The sequence below is a fragment of the Physcomitrium patens genome, chromosome 14, assembly GCF_059467195.1.
Source record: "Physcomitrium patens ecotype Gransden chromosome 14, ASM5946719v1, whole genome shotgun sequence".
Classification (NCBI taxonomy): domain Eukaryota; kingdom Viridiplantae; phylum Streptophyta; class Bryopsida; order Funariales; family Funariaceae; genus Physcomitrium; species Physcomitrium patens.
In genome coordinates, this window is record NC_143423.1 from 9,941,184 (window position 1) to 9,963,398 (window position 22,215).

Genomic DNA, 22,215 nt, shown 5'->3' on the forward strand with positions numbered 1-22,215 from the left:
TAATTTTATAATTTAGTTTAATCTTTAATAAATATTCTTGATTATTATTAAACATAGCTCCAATATTTTTATGCATATATTATATATCCTAATCTTAACCTTTGCAAAAATTCAATTCAAATTTCATCAAATCATTATATATATATATATATATATATATATATATATATATTTTCATAATTTTATCCAGAAATTTTGCTAACATTTAGATCATTTAAGATGTTGATCTCGATTTAAGATATTATTGCAATTTTAAGTTTTTAAATTTTTAATATATATATATATATATATATATATATATATATTCTAATTCTAAGACATTGAGCAAAAGATATAGATTTTTTTAATGAATTAATGAATTAATTTATTTTTTACTTTACTAGCATTACAAAAAGAATCAATTCCAAATTTTAAGGTCTCTACCTTTTTACCTAATGTGAAAACCATTATTGTATACAAATGATATTTTTAACATCTTCTTCTAATTTTTTAACAATATTTTAGATATATTTTAGAACCATGATAAGTAAGATATGTATAAATAAATATCTTAAATTATTCATTTTTAATAGTATAATTTTAAAAAACATGTTTATTGTTTTTGTAATAGTATAATTTTAAAAAACATGTTTACTATTTAAAAAAATAAATATTCCAATTTTGTGATGATTAATTGAATATGTAAAAAAGACTAATTAGTCATATATTTTTAAAGTCGGAAACACTATTTTTCCATCAAAAACTTCAGAATTTTAGTTCTAAATTTTTTAAAAAGTTAGTATATAAATTTAAATATTTACCCCCCCCCTTTTTTTTTTCTACAATTTTATCTATGCTAAGGTCTTCTTAAGAATTTTAAAGATACTTTCAAGTGTTATTCAAATAATTATTCATGACATCTTCTTTTTTATTAATTTTTAAAGTATAAACCAACATATATATTTTATTTATAATATATTTCTTATAATAGATATATAAATCAATGGCTTTTAATTTTAAACTATTATTTTGAATATATCAATTTTATACTAAATATATATTTTTATATACTGTATATATATAATTATTAAAATTTTAAATTTTAATTAATAAATATTTGTGGAAGATATAAAAAACTAATAATAACTAGTTGTAACAGATTCTATTCTCAAATCAATACTAGAGTAAGAGTAGAAGTATTAAGATAAGTAGACTGATAAGTATTAGAATAAAAATCTTAAGATACCTTTTATAACTACTATTGTATTATTTATAATCTTATTTTTATTATATTAGTAGAATTATGTTAAATAATATTCATTACAAAATTTTAGATAAATAACCTCTTTCAGATAATTGTAAAAGTATATATTAGAAGAAATTTTATATAAAGAGGTTATTATATTTTGATTCAAATAAATATTAGTTAAATAAAAACATCTTATTCTCTATAAAAACTTCACTAAATAACAAAATTTAAAGAGTAATTTTTTATTTTTGGATTTCTTTTTATCTCAAGAGTTTTTTAAAGAAATAATGAATATTTATTATTTAAATATTTTACTAGTATTTTTAGAATCTCATAAGTCAATCCACTTGCCTCATTTGACTCACTCACCACATGAAACTTGTGAGTATTAGTATCATGTTTGTAGTTGTTTAAAATAATATTTCTTAACTTCCAATAATGCATGATCAATACATAAAATAACTTTTTCTACACATCCCCACTTGGAAATCAACTTAACAATGACTTAATATCATAACTCGAAACTTGTCTCTTCAGCTTGGCACCTTTTTTGCAACGCCATGCCACCACATTTAACCAACTTTGGATGTACTTCAATCCACCTAGAACAACGTAGCTTAACATAGGAGCATTTGTTAAGCTACGTTGTTCTAGGTGGATTGAAGTACATCCAAAGTTGGTTAAATGTGGTGGCATGGCGTTGCAAAAAAGGTGCCACGGTGCCTTCATGATCACAAGCTTAGTTGTGAAAGGAAGCATTTCCAATGGTCTCAGTCTTACTCATGTTTCGTGGAAGGTCGATAAATTGAAGTTTCCACCCTTGTAAATCAGCACTGCAAATGCAAAGGTATCAATCTTCGCATACAGGGCTTGATTCTTGCCTTCATCCTTCACTATCGCCAGTTCCAACGACGCCTCCCGAGGACCACCATCACAACCTCACTTCTCAACTTCTGTAGCTCTGTCAGGACCACGATCGCTCACAAACACTATGTGCTTCAGCACCAAAGATTATTTCTTTTTTGGCGCATCTAATCGGAGGAGCTGCAGGGAATTAAATACTTGCGGAGGTCAAATAATTCCAGGAAACCCAATCTTCAGCTGTGCACATCCCCCACTCGTGAGCACATTAAAATATTCCCACCTTCGGCTTGTGGGGATAACCATAGACTTTTCCTAGATGCTCTGGTGTTTTTAATTTTGGTGGAACCGGACACCGAAAGACAATTTCAACCTGGATTGGCAATTCCTATGACGACATCAACTCATCATGCTTGGGGCTATTTGATGGATATGCTGTCCACGATCTCACGAGCCTCGCTGCATTCTCTTCTCGTTCTACCCACCGATCACAGGTGATAAATGTGGTTTTGCAGTCTTTGTGAGGCTGGTTCGTAGATTCGGGCAGTTGATCGAGAACCGGAAAGTTCAAGTGGCTGTGCTCCGGAAGCATCAACTGTGTGGGTCACCTTCTGTCTTGCGTGACTTGTCCAACTGAACCCGGCCTGGTGGTTTATGAAGGTTCTGAATGTTCAAGGAATCTCAGGAAGGTCAATCTCTTGGTCTTATTTGAACTCATCGACCGGCTGTTGAAGCTTAGTGCATTACCGAAATCCTCTGCATCTAAGAAAGGTTCCTCCATTGGGTGCCGTTCGACTATCACCCTGACAAGCGTTCTTCACTCTCTGTAGCACAAGCTGCGACACCTTACTGTTTTTGAAGTTTGAGCAGGGATTGAGACACTTTATGTTTCCAATATTTCATTTAAAAAACTTCATCTCTCAACAATTAACCAAAGTTGCTGAAGCTACTCATGTTGGGGTCCTACCAGTCAAAACTGGCCGAGCACATTTTTTGAGTTATTGGTTTGACCTGTGCGGCAGTGAGAGAGAATAGTTCAAAAACTAATTGATATGTTGCGAATTGTTAGCTGGAAGTTTGAATCTTGTTGCAATTAGCACTTTGGATAAATTGACTGAACTTTTATAATTTTGATTCAAGGCAATATTCATGATGTTAATTGGTGATTTACAAATTGAATTTTGTTTAGGAGAAATATGTATATTTATATGTATATATAGTAGTGTAGAATTAAGTGCCAAACTACACCAAATCCATATAAATTACTTTGATGTGGAGGAGTTTGTATCCATTTAATACTTCATGCTAGTATCAACTAGGATTTGGAAGGAGTATTAGATGAAGCTCTCTTAGTTAGACATTCTTTGCCAAGTCAAATTTTGTAAGCTAGGAAGGAAGTACTTGTATGTTGATTTTTCTTGTAGATGGCATTGTGATTATTTAGTAAAGTTTGAATTTTTCTTCTTTTTCTTTCTTGTACTCTTAGATCCTTGTCTTATAAAGTAAGAAATACTTGAGTACTTTGTAGAGATGCTAGTTGTTTACTTGATAAATAATGTCTTTAATTTTTTTCAACTTCATAAAAAATTAATGAATTGAGGGTTAATAGAGTTGCAAACCTTGTGGATTGTTGCCAATAGAGATTTGTTGTTATTTTTTAGAAAAAATTAAAGTAAAAAAATATCTACTTTAGTTTTAAAATTTTACAATTTTTTTTTATTAGAAAAGGTTGTTGAAAAAAGTGCTTAAGTTATATAGTAATATGCAACAAGAAATTAATTAGTAGGTAATACACAAAAATAAGCATTGATTAAAAGATAATGTGGTAGTAATCTAGAAACAACAATCAATAAGTATTTTTTTTTTTAAAGTTAGTTCTAAAAAAACTTAATAAATTAAATTTTTTAGATCAAAATAACATAAATTTGAATGAAATTTATTTTTGATCAATGTAAAATTTTCTAAGAAATTCAATAATATAGTATATTTGGCATTTAGAGGTCGTTTTTAATATTAAAGTATAAACTTTAAAAAACCTAAATTATGCTTTTTATATATAATATCTATTTTTTAAAAAAATTTATAGAAGTATGAATGAACACATTTTATGTTACTTTCTTAAAAATATTGTTATTTCATGTTTCAAATTTCTCCCAATATAAGAAAAAAAATTGAGCTAAAATTCATGGCTTAATATATTTTTTTAAATAAAAAATTACAAGACTAAGAATATAATTATAAATAAAAATAATATATTAAATAAAAAATTTACCTACTTGTATTAGAAATTATGCAATTAGATTCTTATACCATATGATGTTAAAAAGACCTTGTATTATCTTCTAAATCCTTTACTTGTGTTTTGATACAAGTTTGTTTAAGATCTTAAAATTCTAATATTTCTACTTTTATCTTATTAACTTTGGCATTGCTCTCTATTTTCTTAAAGAAAGTTTTATTGAGTATTATAAAATATCATTAATACAAAAAAATTATATATGTAAATATAAAATTTATAGATAAAAAACCTTTAACTTTGAAAGTTGTCACCTATAAAAACATGTCAATAGAAGTAATTATAAAAGATTATAAAAATTTGGTAGTATTTATTATTATAAAATCTCTAATCAATCTTGTTATTTTAAAATTATAGTAATTCAAAAAATAAAACCTTGTGATAGATTGGATATTTTAAAGTCTTGAAATTTTTTCTTGTATTATCTAAATAAGTAATAAAATAAATATGTTCTTTATCTAAAAATGTTAAACCTTTACTTGTGGGAATCAAGAGATTTTTAGAAGCAACAAAAGAAGCCTTTGAAATTTCTAATCAATATTAAGATTATCTAATTCAAACCAAAATAAGCCAAGTACTACTTGATTTGAATAACATTTAATGGTGTTAAAATTAATGTGTGATATTTGATTTTATTTTGCAATCTTTAGCAAACTATTTTTCTTAATAATATTTATAATTGCATGTGGTTTTTTTAATAACTTCCACTAGAGTTGATTGTATCTTCTTTAAAATTATTAATTCATGTTTTAATATAAAAATCTTATTCTTATAACATATTACATGTAACAGGGTATAGATAAGATAACTATATTGATAATTAGAACTATAAAAGTTTCTAGAATTAGAATTAGGTTAATTGATCAGGTAGGACCTATTGTAGAACATTCTAGAAAGGATTTGCGACGGTTATTTAGGTGGGACCTATCATAGAACCTTCGTGAAGAAAGCTTAGGGCAATTATTCAGGTGGGGCCTATCCTAGAACCTTCTAGAAAAAGAATTTAAGGCAATTATTTATATAAGATCTACCACTTAAGAACATTCTAGAAAATCTAAGGTGATAGGACAAGGTATAAATAGGACTGGTCAAGGTCTTTTGGGGCATCTCGTTAGATATGGCTTCAGATCCTTTCTCTTAATAAAGTTTGGTCTTGTAACTTTCTGTTTAGATCTATTTTATTTTGTTTTGTTTCTGTTTGTTTAGTTTTGTCTTTCATGTCATGTTCTATTTACTTCTGTTCAAATTAGTTTTGGTCTATTTTTTCCTATTTTGTGAGGAGACCTTATGTTATTATGGATTAGAAGGATCTTGAATTTTTGAGTTAATCTACTCCTATTTTTTTGGTATCAGAGCTAGTATTAGATTATTTATTTTTGGTAGCGTGTCTATAGTCATCATTTAGTCTAAGATTAGTTGTTGTGGTCACACTAGGTACTATATTGAGGCTATTACAAGCCTTCTCTTAAAAAGTTAATCAAGACATGAGAAGGCATTACAATAATGGAGTCTAATAGAGAAATTACAATATAGGAGATATGGCAGAGCAATCCTAGATTGAAGCTCAAATACAACACCTCTTAGGCTAGATAGTTATTTTACAAGAACAAATAAAAGCCTTGAAGATAAGAGAGTCGACACCTACTAGGTTGAAATTGAGTAAGCCTAGTACATACTTTGGAACTTCAAGACAAGAAGATGTATGTTAATGATTCTTCAATATGTAACAATACCTCTAACTATGTGGCGCAAATACCACTGAAAGAATTATATATGTAGCCAGCTATTTGAGAGATATGGCAACCATTTAGTGGCAATATTTAGTTCAAAGTTATGGAGTTCAAGGTGAATTTTGTGATTAGAAGGAATTAATTTCGGTCCATCAATGTGGAGAAGATAGCAAGCGAACACTTAACAAATCTTACATAAGCTAAGTTGGTATAAGATTATGTCTTCTGATTCAAGTCCTTATGTCTCCAAATTGACAATGTTTTAGAGGTGGAGATGATGGATTAATTCCTACAAGGTTTGAAACATAGAGTCCAGCGAGAAGTGGAGCTAAGGGATCTACAAACATTTGAAGAGGCAATTTGGATTGCAGAGAAGGTTGATGCTATAGATTTCAAATATCATGGAGTATGACCTATAGCACAAAGTCCTATGCCGCTATCTAAAATTAAGGCAGAACAACCGATGCCAATGAAGATCAATGCCTTACAAAGATCATTGAGACTACAAAGATGACAAATATTGGTGCAAAAAAGATTGTGTTTCTATTGTCGGGAGCTAGGCTATTAGATTGGAGGTTGTTCAAAACATCTAAGTACAAGTACTAGCAAGATAAGGCAAGTTCATAGTTTTGAAACTTGCCAAGTCAATAATGAGTCAGAGCAAGAAAATGAGGCTTTCCAGTAAAGGCACCGGGAACAATATTGGGAGTAGCTATTATCTCTAAGAGATAAATTATATAGCCTTTGATAACTATAAAAAGATTTGACTAGTGCTTCTAACAGAACTATTAAGAAGATAACCATGTCGAGTGCTTGTAGATTGTAGCTTTACAAAAAATTGCATCTCAACTAAAATTATTGACCTACTTAAAATTAAAACCAAGGAAATCAAAGGAAGAAGTATATACCTTGTAGATGACTAAGAGAATATATTAAGTGAGATGTGTGAAGAAAAAATCTTAAGATTGATGGACACCTACGTTTAAAGAGAGAGATTCAAGGTAACAAAGCTAAAGTATGATATTATCCTTAGTATGCCATGGCTAGAGATGAGAAATAATCAAGTTGATTGGATAGCAAGAACAACCTTTTCTAAAGATAGAGGACATAAGGTGATTCTTCCTACCTCCACATGAAGTTAAAAAAAAAAGATAATCTGCAATCAAAGACTTACTTGTAGGGACGACCTTTATGAAGAAGCAACTATAGCATGAAAAATCAATATATATATATATATATATATATATATATATATGGTAGTTCCAAATCTTACATCAATAGTAGGAAAGAGAGCCAAAGGAATAGAAAGGGCAGAACAACTCATACAAAAATATCATGATGTCTTTCCAATCGACCTACTTAGTGGCATACTTCGTGATCAAGGTGCCTCCTTTCAAATATAACTATTGCATAGAGCCAAAAGAAGAAGTTGATCAATTTATTGCCTAGCACCAAAAGAACTTGAAGAACTGTGGAAGATTTGGACAAACTCATGGAGAAAGGCTTCATTCAAAAAAGCACATTACTATGGGAAGCACATGTATTCTTTGCACCTAAAAAAGATGGTTGACTTCGTCTTTGCATCAACTATCGAGGTCTCAATAAGCAGATTGTTAAAAATGCATATCCATTTTCACACGTGGATGATCTTTTTGATCAACTCTAAGGTATGACCATCTTTAGTAAATAGGATCTTTAGAGTAGCTATTGGCAAACACCTATTACAAAAGAGGATGTCAAAAAGATAAAATTTTGTACGTGTTATGGACATTTCAAATGATTAGAGCAAGATAAAGTGAAAGCAATGGAGGATTGGCCAATCTACAAGGATGCTTCTGAAGTTCACTCATTTTTAGGTCTTGCTAGATACTATCACCATTTTGTTCAATGATTTGGTTACATTGCTGCCTCATTGATAAATCTATTGGCAACAACATACTGTGCTAGATAGTTTAACATGGAGACTAGACTTAAAGGACAAATCAGAAGATAAGACAAATGTAACTGCCACTAGTAGTATCATTTCAAATCTAACCAAAGATGTAAAATAGAAAGAAGCTATGCAATGGGATGCTTATTTCAAGTTGGTTAGCAATTGATTGAAGGTAGGTGATATATAATATCAAGATTACACTCTTAGTGAAGGCTTGCTCTATTTCAAGAAGCAAATTTATGTATCCAACAATGCTAAAATTTAGATGCACATATTTCAGGAGGAATATGACATCCCAATATTTGGACATTAGGATGAGAGAATATCCTAGAATGGATTTCAAGGACATGATTTTGGGTAAATTTGGATTATGATGTTTAAGCCTTTGTATACTCCTGGGAGTCATATTAACATAACAAAGTACGCAACGTAGCATCTTCTAAACTATTGTAGAAAATTCTTCTACTCATGGTATGTTGGAAGTAGATGACTATAGATTTCATTATGTATTTGCTACAAATTCCTCATAATCATACCACGGTTGCCATCTTTGTAGATGGACTCTCAAAGTAATTTCACTTAGCTGCGATGTGCTAACATATTGATGTCCCAATGCTTATATAAGTCTTCTTTGATATTGCCTTTTGTCACCATGGATTACCTTGTATCATCATTTCAGATTAAGATCCACACTTCATGGAAAGTTTTGACAAGCCTTATTCAAGCTACTAGGTACACGACTTACCATGTCTACAGTCTTTCATCTTCAAACATATGGACAAATAGAGCTTACAAATTAGACCTTAGAAGATATATTATGGACATTTTTCGTAGTTCATCATAATGATTGGAATGAATACTTGATACCTTTGGAGTTTGCTTAAAATGATAGTATTTAAGCAAGTACCAATCATTTACCATTTTTTCTTAATACTGATCAGCATCCAATTATATTAGTAATATTTTATTATTCTATCAACACCAATAACTGGACAACAAAGGAAATTATATAATAGCTTATGATGGCCTTATAAGAGGCACAATATTACCTCGTTATTGCACAAAATCCACAATAGCAGTATGCAGATAACCATCGACAATATAAGATATTCCAAGTGACTGAGCAGGTGTTACTCTCTAATATTAACTTGCCACTTCATACATCAATCCAAATCCGTAAACTAGCACCTTAGTGGCTTGGACCTTTCCATATATCTGTAGTGATATCTGATGTTGCATATCACCTCAAGCTTTTGCTACATATTTGGTATCATAGACATACGACTTAAGAAGGTTCGAGAAGGTTCTAGGAGATTTTAGAAGATTCTAAGAAGATTTTTATAGATCCTAAAAGTTTTTAGAAGGTTCTAAAAGGTTTCAATAGATTCTAAGAAAGTTCTTATAGATTCCAAAAGATTCTAAAAGATTCTAGTAGGTTCTAAGAAGATCTTAGAAGGTTCCAAAAGATTCTAATAGATTCTAAGAAAGTTCTTGTAAATCCTAAAAGGTTCCAAAAGGTTTCAATAGCTTTTAAGAAGATTCTAGAAGGTTCTAGTAGATTTTAAGAAAGTTTTAGAAGGTCATAGGAAATCTTGGAAGGTTCTAGGAAGCTTTAGATGATTTAAGAAGTTGCCAAAGAAGGATCTTGGACTTGCTTTATTCTTAAGCCTTATAGAAACTTCTCAAGAAGCTTTTTAGGACCTAGTATATATAGGAGTCGAGGTTGAAGGAATCTTCAATCTCGACAAGTCACTTCTTATGGTCTAGTCAAAACTTTCTTCTCTTGTATCCAATTATTATTTCAATGTTGAGCTAACTCCATTTCTTGGTCTTAAATCCTTGTCTTGTATACAGTCCTTGTGAGCATAATTAAAAGCTCCAATAATTAGTTAAAATTATTTTTGTAATTTTTAACATATTTTTACTAATTTTAATACTAATATAACTAATTAATAGATCCAAATTAGTTTTTTTAGTTAATTATGACTTTGATCATAGTTATAGGTTTTGGATTTACCAAGAGTTCATGCTTAAGGGAGTTTAAATTGAAGAATGGTGATTATGAAGGCTTTGATGATAAGAATCCTTGCTAATTTCTAAGTAAGCTAATTAGAATTAGAATTGTAATTAAAATTTATAACTAAATTAGCAAATTAATTAATTCTTATGATTTAGAACTCAGATTTGGCCTTGTGAATAGTTAATCTTAGCATAAAAATATGTTTTAGAGACATTTTTGGTGTTAGTTTCACCAAAAAGGTGTTAGTTTTTGAATTTTAGGCATTTCCAGCCTTAAAATCGGGTTTGGATTGAGAGTTATTGAAGACCCTTGATCTTGGTTAGAGATTTTCCGATTTTGATGGTCAAGATGTGTCCGCCACTTTTGGGTCTCCTCCCACCTGGTTAAGAGGGCTTAGGTGACTGAGCTCCCTCTCTCTCTCTCCATCTTCTTGTGGCAAAGCCATTGCAAATTGTTCCCCCATCTTGTGAATGCAAATCTTCTTCTTTAAACTTGTATGGCCTTAATTTTAACTTCGCTTAGTTTATCTCTTTTTATTTTCTTTCTGTGAAACTTTGTAAGCAGATTCTACTCACCTTTAGCTTTGTAATTGTGTAAAGCACGCCTGATTTGAAATTGTGACAAATTTTTGGCGAGTTTTCAAGATGGCAGGGATCTACTACCTTAGCAGTGTAGGAGCGTCGGCTTAAAAAATCTATAACTCGGTGACCTCTAACTCAACTTTGATGTGGATTGTTGAAATTAATGCACTCTAAAGCTTAGTTTACTGAAAAATTTAAATCACTAATTTCCGATCTATAACAGATTTTTAATGAATTTTTAAATGCGAAGAGGTCTGCTACCTCGGCAATGTTGAACAACCAATTTTGAAAAATTTTATCTTAGTACTTACTTACATTTTTTTGCTGGAATTTGTTACAAAAGGAACTCTATTAAGTTTGGTTTTAGAAAAAAATTATACTTATCAAATTTAAACTATTAAATATTTTTTAGTGAATTTTTAAGTAGAAGGGGATTTGCTACCTAGGCAGCTCAAGTCGCCTTGCTTTGAAAACACACATCTCAAATGTCAAACCTCGGATCACCATGAAATTTGGTAGATAGGAGCAACTCTACATCAAACTCAACCACAAAAAATTTCAAGGTGATTAAGTGCATAAGAGTTGCTCCTATCTACCAAATTTTATGCACTTAATCTAGATCTTAATCTATTAACTTTTTTTTGTTAATCTTAACCTTTTAACTTTTACTTTTAAACTTCAAATTAAAACTTTTATTTTTAACCTTCAACTTTAAACTTTTACTTTTAACCTTCAACTTTTATTTTTGTTATTTTTAAACTTTTACTTAACTTTTGATTATGAATTCTAACTTAAATTTTAATTTATTTTTTTTTATTTTAATTTTTTAATCTTCCAACTTCCATCTTTTATCTTAAAAAAAAAATCTTAACATCATGTTAGTACTGAACTTAAATATTTAAGGCTGTTTTTTACTGAATTTTTAATTCTAGATGAAGTTTTGTCATAAAAACTTCATCCATAGATAACTTCCTATATACAACTCCGATTTACTCTGATAATATTAGAAGTTTGGTCTTTCTTAATAGAAAGTGGATTATCCCTCTCTTTGGAAGTACTATAGCATTTTAGAAGTTGAAGATTATCCTTCCTTAGACTAATATTTTTTTTTTTTAATATTCTTTTGGTTTTTTTCTTTATACCATAGATCAAGTTTTTTCCTTTAAATGCATGTGTTTCTCTGATTTTCTATAGTAGAAGGTGGAAAAGTCAATATGATAGACTCCAAAGAGATCAAATTAGATTCTATTATTAATACTCTTGAAGCATTGAAGATCAAGACAGAAACTTCTTCACCACATTTCAATCATAGAGGTTCTAAATTTTCAAATGACTATGTCTGTTTTGATAAACATGGGAGGTACATCCACTAAAGACAATAATTTAACAACAATAACAGTGAAAGAACCAATGATCAGCCTTTCAAAAAAGTTTGATGGCATTCGCTCAAAGATAGAGGATGCAAGATGATTCTTTATACCTCTATATTAAGAGAGGAAGAAAAATGATTTTTGGCTAAAGACTTACTCGTAGGAATGGCTTTTATGAAGAAACAAATATAATATAAGCAATTGATATGTATGGTGGTTCCAAATCTTGCATTAGTCGTAGAAAAGATGGCCAAAGGAGTAAAATGAATAAAGTAACTTTTACAAAAATATTAGAATATCTTTCCAATCAACCTATCTAGTGGCGTATCTCCTCATGAGATGCCTTCTTTCAAATAGAACTATTACTTGGGGCCAAACCAACAAATTGGCCAATTTATTGCTTAACATAGTAAGTTTTCAAATTCACTCACTTATTGTTTTAAGATAAAAATATAAATTTAGAATGCTTTAAATTATAATATATAATAAGTAGTATACAAATCCTTAGAAAAATAGAAAATTACAATATTAGTAGTAGAAATGGAGTCTTAATAAGTCTTAGAGGCAATTATCTAAGTTAGTTTAGTGTTTTTATTCATTGTTGAATAATAAGAATTATTTATTAAGACCAATATTTATATTGGTTTTCTATCTATATGTACTACTTATAAAAACTATAAATATTAGTAGTTAGAAGAAGTATGAGAAAGAACCTCATTTCATTTTAGTTATTGATATTAAAAAAAAAAGGGTTTACAGTAGATTTAAATTGATTTTTATTATTATCAAAAATCACCAAGATAGAAAAATGTAGCCTTAGATGGATTTTAACATTATAGAAATATTATAGAAATTTTCATAATTTATTTAGAATATTTTAGGAATTTTTAGAGTAATTTTTAAGCTCTTGTTAAAAATAAATTTTACCACCTTGGGAGCTTGTATGAAGAAAAGGAGCAAGATTTGAAGGCCACACTTAGTTCCTGGGCTAATTGGATATTTTTGAACACCATGGTGAGGTCAAAATTGCAAAAATGTTGGTCCTTCTTGTAGAAAATAGGAGGACCAGCAGCTAGTGTAGTCCTTGCAGGAAGGGGAATGCACAAGTCTGATATGGGTTGTAGCACCTTGAAGGTAGTAAGGAAGATAAGACTAAGGCTTCGTAGCCTCTCTAAAACACCCTTATACACTACATGTGAGCCTTGGTGAGGCTCAAACCCTTGATCTACAAGCAAGTTACGTTGGAGGTAAAATATTTTTACTTCACTTTTCAATTCTTTACTTCATATCTTTAAAACTTCATAACTTACTCATAGTAATTTGGATTTATATGTTTCTTACGTCATTAGAAAGATAATAAAATTTAAAATCTAAAAATATACTTTTTTACTTTTTATTGGCTGAAAATATAGTAAATAGATTGTGACTTAGTTTTGGATGTTATAATTGCTTCATGTCATTTATTTCAATTGCTTTGTAGTTGTTCTTCTTTTGTTCTTTTTATTTACTTAATTCACTTTACACCACCAATTACAAGCAATTCTTAATTGAGGCCACCTTATAACTTGAGTTGGAAAGTAAAAATTTACACTCACAAGCATCAAATAAACTTGAAGAACTATAGAAGTCATTGAATGAACTCCTAGAAAAGGGCCTCATTTAAGAAAACACATCACCATAGGAAGTACTTATATGCTTTGCACTCAAGAAGGATGGTGGATTTTGGCTTTGTATTAATTATTAAGGCTTCAATAAGCAGACTGTTAAGAATACATATCCACTTTTATGCAAGGATGATCTTTTTGACCAATTTCAAGGTGTGACCATCTTTAGCAAATTAGGCCTTTGGAATGGCTATTGGCAAACACCTATTGTAAAAGATAATATAAAAAAGATGGCATTTTGTATGCACTATAGACATTTCAAATAGCTTATTTTATCTTTTGGCCTTACTAATATTTCAACTTCTTTCATGTGTTACATGAACATATTATTTTGGGACCTTTTGGATAAGTATGTAGTTGTCTTCATCAATGATATCCTAGTATATATTAAAATCTCTAAGGAGCATAAGCAACATCTAAGAAAAGTCTTGTACTAATTACAAGATAGTCACTTCTATTGCAAACAATCAAAGTGTAAACTTTGGAAGTTGGGAATCACCTCTTTAAGGTATGTGGTGTCTTCTAAAGATGTACACATGGAGCATGATAAGATGAAAGTAGAAGAGGATTGGCCAACCTCTAAAAATGCTTCTGAATTCCGATCATTCTTTGGCCTTATTAGATATTATTGCCATTTTATTTGGTAATTTGCACATATTGCTACTTCATTGACAAGCTAAATATTAAAAAGCTACAACTATTTTTTTCAACAATGATTTTATGACTTCATATTTTTCAGATGTAAATCATATAGTAGAGATTGATAGTCAATCCAAAAAATCATTGGCTTCTCCAACAAATATTGTCGCTACACCTTTGTGGTATATATAATTGTTAATTGCTCTCGATCATATGCAAAGTAATTGCACTCAAGTCTTTACATCTAAGTACAAGCAAGGATGATAAAATATTATATTAAATAACTAGACTTGAAAGTTGAATCGAGAAATAAGACAAAAGTTGCTACAATTAGTAGTGTCATTTCAAACCTAACCAAGGAGGTAAAATAGAAAGAAGCTAAGCATTGGAATGCTTATTTCAAGATGGTTATCAATCAGTTGAAGGTGGACAATGTACAATATCAAAATTTTAGTTTTAGTGATGGTTTGCTTAATTTTAAGAAGTAGATTTATATGTATGAAAATGCTATATTTCAGACATATAAACTTCAAGAAGGACATGACATTCTAATATTTGGACATCTAGAGTATTAGAAGGCTCTATAACAAATCTCAAAGACATAATTTTGAGCATGTTTAGATTATAATGTTTAAGCTTTTGTATGCTCTTGCAAATAATGTCAATATAACCAAGCATACAATACAACATTTCTTAGACTATTGCAATTAATTTTACTACCTACAGCATGTTGGAAGCAAGTGTCTATAGATCTCATTATGTGTTTGCTGCAAACAACTCACAATTATACTATAATTACTGTCTTCAAGAATTGATCCTTGAAGCAACTTCACTTGGTGACGGTACACTTGAATATAGATGATGTAGCACTTATATAAGTCTTCTTCAATGTAGTCTTTTGTCACCATGGATTACCTCATGTTATCATTTCAGATTGGGATCCACACTTCATGAGAAATTTTTGGCAGACCTTATTCAAGCTATTGGACACAAAACTTACTATATCCATGGCCTTCCATGTCCAAATAGATAGGCAAATAAAGCATGCAAATCAAACCTTGGAAAATATGCTATAGATATTTGTGGCAATTCATCATAATAGCTGGAATGAATATTTGATGCTCTTTGAGTTTGCTTACAATGATAATATTCAAGTAAATATTGGTGATTTATCATTCTTTCTTGATATCAATTAGTATCCAATTACACCAATAATTTTTTATCGTTCAATTGACATTAACAATCTAATAATAGAAGAGTTTATACAACAAATTAAAATGGCCTCATAAGAGATATGGCACTAACTCCTTATCACACAAAATTGACAAAAGTAGTATGCGTATAACTATGGAGAACATAAGATCTTCTATGAGGATAATCAGGTATTATTTTTCAATGCCAATTTGTCTTTTGCTATATCAACTCAAATCCATAAACTAGTACCTCAATGATTTGGATCTTTTTGCATTTCTGAAGTAATTTTTGATGTTGAATACCACCTTAAGTTTTTTCCACATATTTGGATCCATCCAATCTTACATATTTTGTAACTCAAGGAATTTCATATTGAGTCAAGGTACTTTCTAGATCGACATCAATCACCACCACCACTAGTTGTAATTGATGACTAACATAAGTAAGAGATGGATAATATTTTGAAGCATCGCTATGTTTACCATGGCAGTGGATATCTACAACTTTAATATAAAGTCCTATAGAAAGGTTATCCCATCTACAATGTTATATGGAAATCTACATAGAACCTCACCTATTACGAAGAAATAATTTGGAGATAGCATTGGGAGAAAAATAAAGACATTTTGTATTAGTGGAGGAGAATTAATTGTAGTAAGGTATAAATAAGATATTTGTATTTTTGATACATAGAAATAGATAGTTAGAGCCATGTATAAGAAGTTTATATAAGTTTCTAGAATTGGAGCTAGATTAATAGATTATATAAGATCTACCATGGAACATTCTAGAAAAAAATTAGGAAGGTTATCTAAGTGGCATTTACCATTAGGAACATTCTAGAAAGTTCTTAGATGGTTGAACAAAGTATAAATAGGACTAGCTACGGCCATTTGGATATTTAGTCAAATATGGCGTAAGACCCTTTCTCTTATTAAAGTTTGATTTTGTATTTTTTGTTCTATTTTGTTCTATTTCTTCTTGCTTTGTTTTATCTTTCATGTTTTATTTTATTTAATTTTCTTTAATTTTGTTCTAGTTTGTTTTGTCATATTTTATGATAGAATTTATATTACTATAGATTAAAAAGATTTTAGATCTTTAAGAGGATTTGAATCTCGTTTCATATATAATTAGGTAGAAGTAAGTAAACATAAATAAAAATAGATTAATTTCATAATATCTTCTAGAAAAGCTTCTTAGAAGCTTTATAGACATGGTTTTGACTTTAGATGTGTTTATAGTTGATTTTTAGGTTAGAAACTTAATGAACAAGTTAGCCACATATCACACATGTAGATAGCTTATGGAACAAGCTAACTATATGGTACATACATAGAAAACTTGCTTTGCAAGTTAAGATATGTAGCTTATAAAGTCAATATATGTTGGAAGTTTTATGTAATATTGCTATGTAGCTCCTACAAAGATAGTATATATAGAAGTAAGAATGAAGTTTTCTTCACTCTTATCAATTCTTTTCTTGCTCTAATATAGATTCAAGTGTCTTTAATTTTTTTATCTTTTGGCAATAGCCATTGCAGTTTCTTTTTGATATACATAGTTCTTTATTTCTATTTTATTATACTTCTTTGAAAAAAGATTCATTTCATTATCTACTTTCATTGGATTCTTATCATTCACAGATTAACAAAAATAGACTTATAATATCAAAGCTTTGTCTTTTCTTGATTAAAAATTGATTATATTTTTTTTATAAGATATAAGTGTATTAAAAACTATAGATTATCTTCTTTTAAATTGATATTGTCTTTAGTATTTTCTTTGTTCTAAAATCTTTTTTTCTATTTATCTTAAGTAATATTAGACATCTTCTCTTTTTTAAATGTTATTGTAGCAAAGCTGCTTGAAATGAAGAGTGCATTGGCAAAAATCTAAGATCAATTAATTACTTGCAATACATCAACTCAATTTACTACTACAAGGAGTAATAAGAATGGAAAAGAATAAAGATATAAAAATTATTGGAGCTACTTTAACATCTACACTAAATTTAATTTCTTTTTTCATAGTAAAATATCTTTTTAATGTTAGAAAATCAAGGATGGCATTGCTTGAGAAGTTTGATGGCTTAAGATCTAAGTTTTAAGGATTTATCAAACAACTACAACTTTTGATTGAACTTCAATTCTAAAGCTATTCAATTCTAGTATTGGAAGTTATATTTATTGATATATTTCTTTTAAGTTTAATATTATTATATATTTTATCTTTTTTTGAACAATGAGATCTAATATTAGATAATTTAGAGGCCCTTTTGGCAGAATTTTGATCTATGTATGGAAATCATGTAATTTTTGTTGCAACCAATAAGATTTATATTTAATAATAAGTCAATCAATCAATAATGTTATATGCTTCATAGTTTTGATAACTTTCAATTAATATTAAGTGGGATGGTGTTGCATTTGTTAGATAATTTTTTTGTGGATTATAATATAAAGTTAAAAAACTGATGTTCAACTTACCTTATCCTCAAAAATTGAGTCAAGCAATTGACTTTGCTATAAAGTATGACAATTGACTTTTTGAATTTTAAACTGAGATTTATACAAGTACGCCTCAACATTACTATAATTCAATGGTACTACCATGGTCTTTTCAAGACATACATTTGAAAGTAGAGGATATACAAATTGATGCAATATGTTTCAAAGCTTGTACTGAGCAAGAAAAGATTCATCATTTCTAAGAAGAATTGTGCTTATATTATAGAGAACCTAAGTACACAAATCAACATTGTCTAAAGAAGTGATGCAACTACAAAATAAAGAGTATGGCTATCAAAGAAGATGGTATGTCAAAAAATTAGTTTGTCTAGTTATAATACGGACCATGGGGTTGGAACTTTATACAATACCTAGTGAAGATCCTATTCTTTCCTCAGAATTGTCTCTTTGTTTTACAATAAATATTATTTTTAAATCTAAACATCACAAAGTCACTACCTTGTTAGATTCAGGAGCTTTAGCATGTTTTTTAGATGAAGAATTTGCTAAAAGACTTAGCATATCTATAGTAAAGAAAATTAAATTTGTCATGTAGAAGTCATAGATGGTCATTTATTATCTTTAATAGATGTTATTTATGAAATCTTTCTTATAGAAGTAACAATTAATGATCACAGGAGCTTTGTAATATTTAATATTATTAAATCTTCTTCTAATGTAATCATTTTAGATTTATCATGGCTAAAAAAGTATAATCCTAAAATAGATTAAATTTCTTGTAATCTTGACTTTTTTGAAAGTATAATTAATAAATTAAATAATCAAATAGTAAGTCATAAGTCTAATATAATTAAACTTGTATTTATAGGTGCAAGGACTTTTTTACATGTCGCAAAAAAATTATTATTTATTATTATTTACGTTATACCTATTTTTAATAGTTGAAAGATTTTAAGTAGCATTCCAAGTCAATAACAATATTTTCAAGGTATACTTGAAAAGAAGAATGTCAATACTTTTCTAAAAAAATTTCTCTATGACTATTCAATTGACCTTCAAGAAGGGGCTCAATCGGTGTTTAGACCAATCTATAATTTATCACAAAATAAATTGGCTAAACTTAAGAAATATATTGAAAAAAATTTGATTAAGAATTTCATATTCCTTTCCAAATCTTCAATGAGAACTCAAATTTTATTTATGAAAAAAAAAGATAGATCATTGCAAATATGTATCAATTATCAAAGACTCAACAAAATCACTATTAAGAACAAATATCTAATATCTTTGATATTTAGACTTCTTGATCAATTGAATCAAACTAAGATCTATATAAAAACAGATCTATAAAGAGCATGAAATTTGGTACACATTAAAAAAAGAGATAAATAGAAGATTGTATTTTGAACTAAGTATGGATATTTTAAATACAATGTCATATCTTTTGACTTATAAATGCATAAACAACTTTTCAACATCTAATAAATGATGTCTTTTAAGAGTTTTTAGATGATTTTATTGTCTGTTATTAAAACAACATCTTAATCTATTTTAAGAACATAGAAGAGCATAAACTTCATATTTGTTATGTGTTATAAGAACTAAGAGATGCGAGACTCTATGCCAAGATAAAAAAAAAAGTCTGTATTTTATACTATTCAAGTCAATTTCTTAAGATATATCATTTCAAATGATGGACTTATGATAGATCCTAAAAAAGTTCAAACTATTATGGATTAGAAGATCTCAAAAGTAATAAGAAATATCCACTATTTTTGAGAATTTTCCAACTACCATTGAATCTTTATTAAGGACTCCTTTCAAATTGCAACTCTACTTACAAGTTTGACTTATAAAAAAAAACTTCAATAGAATCAAGAAGCAAAAGTAGTAATTGAAGCTTTAAAGACAAACTTTATTTTTCCATCAATTTTATATCATGTTGATTTTTTTAAGCCATTCTTTAAAGAAGCAAATGCATCAAACTTTGCTTTGGGTGTTGTATTGTTATAAGTGGGAATAGATGATAAACTTCATCTAATAGCTTTTTATTTAAAAAAATTTCAGTAGATAAGATCAATTATAAGATTTATAATAAAGAACTTCTTGTAATTATGGATTCATTTGAAGAATGGTCCCATTATTTAGAAGATACTTCTAATTTAGTTATTATTTATATAAACGACAAGAATCTTAAATATTTTATATTAGTACGTATTTTGAATTGTTGCCAAGCTTATTGGACCACGTCTTTATCAAGATTTGATTTCAAAATCACTTATCAATTTAAAAAACAACAATATTTGTTAAAAAAATTTTTTAGATGTTCTTATCTTATACCAAAAGAAAGAGATGTATCTTTTGATCAACAAAGAATGGTTTTCTTGAAGCTAAATCATTTTCATCTTTCAACATTGACTATTGATTCAAGCTTTGTCAAAAAATTCAATCAAGTATGTCCTTTGATCCTCTTATTCATGATATCAAGAATCCCTTTTTTAAGTCTTATGATGCTTCTAAGTTTGAGTTTAAAAATATCCTATTCTTATTTAAAAGATGCCTTTATATTTTATAAAGAGAAGTATGATTATATATTTTTCAAGCATATTTTCATATAAAATGATTTTCTATTTTAAAATACTTTAGATACCTAATTGTAGAGAATTTAACTTTAATTTATTGAACAAGTTTTAAGAAGTGATGTATTCTTATTATAGAAGCCAAATAAATATAATAATATCAAAAAATATTTTATTGATAAAATCTTTTAATATTTAAGAAGATTTATACATAAGGCTTTGTAAAACATCTAAAAACGCCCTAACATCCTTTGCTATACCAAATCATAACTAACTAATTACCGATGAATTTGATTTTCCATAAGTTCAAAGAAAATCCATAATCCTTTTACAAAAATTCATCTTTATATTTTTAATTTTTTCATAGCTCCATATCTCCATATTTTACATATATATAAAGTCTTGGCTTCCAAAAACTCCTTTACTTTTCATAAAATATCCAAATTGTTACAAAATCCTTTTAAAATATTTATTTTGTGTAAAGGATTTTTTTTTCTCTAAATTTTAGAAATTGATAATTCTTAATCCAATCATTTTTTTTCCAAATTTCTAAATAATATAGACTTTATCTTTAAATATTATTAAAAAAAATAAATTATAAACCTACTACACATCATTTGGCATTTTAGAAATCCTAGCAAGTACTTTAAATCCTAAGTTATAAGCACCTGAATACTATTTTCTCTATATTTCAAAAATCCAAGATTCAAATGCCACAAAATTTGTATATAAAGTTTAATAATATGGTAATATACATTCTTGGAAAAATTTAGCCAAAATCTTATCAAATTATTTAAGATATAGTTCAAAAGACAACAATTAGTAAATTGGCTCACTTACTATACTTAGATTGCAAGCATTGTTTTCAACTTTCTATATCTCCTTCATCCTAATTTAAAATTCATAAAGTGATATATGTAATTATAGAAAAAAAGTGGTTTTTTTAATCCTAGTCATCAATCCTTCATTGCTTCTTGTATGAGTGCATTATGTCCAAAAGAGTTATAGTAGGTACAAAATCAACATTTTAATTTTGAGTGCCTAAATTTTTTTTATAAAACCTCTAAATCATACAAAATTTGCACTAAAACCATAGCCAAAAATCTAAACTCTATGTTCTTAGACTTCTAAGTTCAAATGGCCTCAAAAGAAGAAATTATCTATCTCCATTAATCCATATGGAAGTCATAATTATTCTTTTTGCTATCAAAATTTCTCTTTGATTCTTTTTCTTATAAGATCTACATAATATATGTTTTAAACACTAAATAAGAGAAACAAAATAGGATTTTAAGAGTCACCAATACCTAATAAAGGTAGCTCTAAATATATAAGACTATTATCAATATAAAATCAATCTCATTAATAGCTCTTTTAAAATAACCACTTCAAAGTACTAATTTAATTACATTTTATAATAAAAAAAATCTAATAATATAAATTTTATTATATTGTATAGTAAATAATATATTTAATACACATATGCATTAATTTCACATAGTGGCCAAACCACAACATGATAATATATAGATAGCTTATGGAATAAGTTAATTGTTTTATATATAGAAAACTTGCTTTGCAAGTAAAGAAATGTCGCTTATAAAGTCAACACATGTTGGAGGTCCTATATAATGTTGCCACATAGATCC